This window comes from Condylura cristata, unplaced genomic scaffold, assembly GCF_000260355.1.
Source record: "Condylura cristata isolate star-nosed mole 26May11 unplaced genomic scaffold, ConCri1.0 scaffold00033, whole genome shotgun sequence".
NCBI classification, from domain to species: domain Eukaryota; kingdom Metazoa; phylum Chordata; class Mammalia; order Eulipotyphla; family Talpidae; genus Condylura; species Condylura cristata.
This window is the reverse complement of record NW_004567134.1, coordinates 13,062,735-13,065,337: the sequence shown is the minus strand read 5'-3', so window position 1 is coordinate 13,065,337 and position 2,603 is coordinate 13,062,735.

Below are 2,603 nucleotides of genomic sequence, written 5' to 3'. Positions count from 1 at the left end.
TTGCGTGGAAAAGCAGACCGCCTCCACGGCTCCCTGGAACCACATGGAGCCTGCACCCCCACCAGCTAGCTCGAAGGTCCAGTCCCCCGCCAGCAAGGGAAGAACCACCCCCCCACTGTCCCCCCCCACCCCCCAACCAGCCCGGAAACTTCACCTGGGGGTTGCCTGCCTAACCCTAGTCTCACAGGGAGAAGCAAGTGACAAAGATTTGCAAAACCGCAGCGGAGGGAGGCTGTGAGGGCACAGCAGAGTAAACACAGCGGCACCAGCGCCCCACAGAGTCTTGGGGGGTGGGGAGGAGCTGGACTCTGCGGCAGGGGCAGAGCCACCAGTGTGGAGGACAGGAGGAAGGTGGCAGAAAATAAGGCTGGCAGGGCCTGTGCCCAACTGTAACCTGGGCACTGTGGGGTGCTCTCACACGGTACCATGTCAGGACACATACTTCATCCAAATTTCATTCCACAAGAACATGACTGTCTCAACGTTTTAAATTTTCAAGTGCTGAACACCCAGGAGACTGCCTCTGCGTTGATTTTGAGTCACAGGGTGAGCTAGCTTTTGTGCAGTTTGGAATAAACTCTCCTGCCAGTCCTTGCTAGGCACTAGAATTTCTCAAGAAGGAGCAACTGGCCAAAAGCTTGCAGTTCTTCACAGATCTGTGGTGATTCCACCCAAGGTGAGCCAGCAAAGGCCACACGCGCTTTTCCTGCCCATCAGACAGCAAACAGCTGTAGCCCCTAGAGGGGCAATTAAATGCACAGCTGCAACCCAGCTATCCCCCTCTCGGAATTCAGATTACAGGACACACCGAATACACACGTACAGGTTACATATGCACTGAAGCGTAACTACTATGAAGTCTGTCAGAATTGCAACAACACAGAAAACTGGACGGGATTTCCGTGTTCGCCAGTAAGGAGCAGTATAAAGCCGGCACAGCAGCGCCACACAGGCACTTAAACAACAGAACAAACACAAGCATGCTCATCTCCTCTGAGAAACCCAAGAAACACTGCCAGTGTTTCAGGAGGACGCTCTAGCCCAGAAAGCATACAGCTGCATTTTTCTTACATCAACAATTTGTGTAAACTTTATACACAGATCATAAATACGCTGGGACTGAAGAAAAACACCGAAACCAGAATTTTTATCCAGCCCAAGATGTGTCCTCCGAAGTACTGATGCAGTCACAGCAGCTCCTCCTGGCCTCATCAAGTTTTGCTGCACAGGAAACTGTTTTGTAAATGCTACTGGGGAACCAAAACAAGAAGACAAGTCCAGCAGAGGCTACAAAGGCGTGAGGGATAAAGGTGGCCAGGCGAACACCCATTTCTCTCTGCTCGGCATTTGATAGCTTCTCCCAGCCCGTCTGACTGGGTATCAGTAGAGCAGAGACACAAAGGACTCGGACAGACGCACAGTCACACACGGGAGTTCAGCCCATCAGCTGCAAACATGGCGCTGGGAACACAGCGGCCTCCTGGGGCGAGGCAACAATCAACAGAACAAGGGAAAGCTGGCGCTGAGGGGAGGTGCAGTGTGTGGGGCGGAAACTCCGTCAGCAAGAGGAGTGCTTTCCTCTGCCCCTATCTTGGGGGTCCGTGGGCCCCAGGTTTAGTCAATGAAATGTCCCCAAGCAGGCGACACCCAGAGCCTTGAGGAGCCTTGCGTTAGGCCTGGCGTCTGCGCTCCCGGCCAGGACGCAGCCTGTGGGGTCCGGAGAAGGAGCCGCACCTGGTGCAGAGCCGGGAGGCCCCAGCTGGGCTGACCTGCCCCTCGCGGGATGAAGTGGGGCGCCTGACACCCAGCAGTTTGTGGCAGCTGCTGATGGCACACCGTGACACCGATTCTGATGAGAACATTTGAGAATCCTCATTGTCAGCAAGATGTCAGGGGTGCGCAGCCAACTTACAGGGACCTGTGCTTTAACCCTGCGTTTTCATAGTGTGGGAAAAGCAGAAGTACCCTCTTAGGGTTGTGGGGGGGGGGTATGGGAAACCCTGCGGCCACTGAGTGTCTGGCCCCCAGTGGGCCACCTAAAATTGCATTCTCTTCCAATTTCTGGCCCTGGCATCTGCCAGCCAGCTTGTGGGAGCAAATGTCCGGTAGGCTCCTGGCCCAGAGGGTATTGGAATTCTGCCCTTTTTTTTAGGGGGCTGCGGTGGCTCAACAGGCAAGGGGGTGAGGTAGGCGGGAGGGGAGAGTGTGGCGGGGAGAGCGTCTCAAGTCTGCCCTTACCAGCAGCAAACGAAGGTATGGCCAGTGAGATGATGAATTTGCAGGGCACCACCTGGGGCACGTCGGAGGCGAAGGTGATGGGGGGCCAGTCGGAGGAGCCCAGGCTGCTGAGCAGGGGGTCGGATTCGGACTCCTGGGCGCGGGCCTTGGCCTTCAGGTACTCCTCCACCTCACACTCACTCATGGACTGGTAGAAGTTGACGGTGGAGGGCACGGCCCCCAAGCTTGCCTGGTCATCCTCCCACTCCCAGGGGTGCAGAGACATGCTGACGGGCCAGCGGCCGCCGGGCTGCGGGCTGGGAGAAGGCCGCAACGGCCGCCTGCCCCGCGGCTCCGCAGACCCTCTGCCCGCGTCTGGTCGGCCC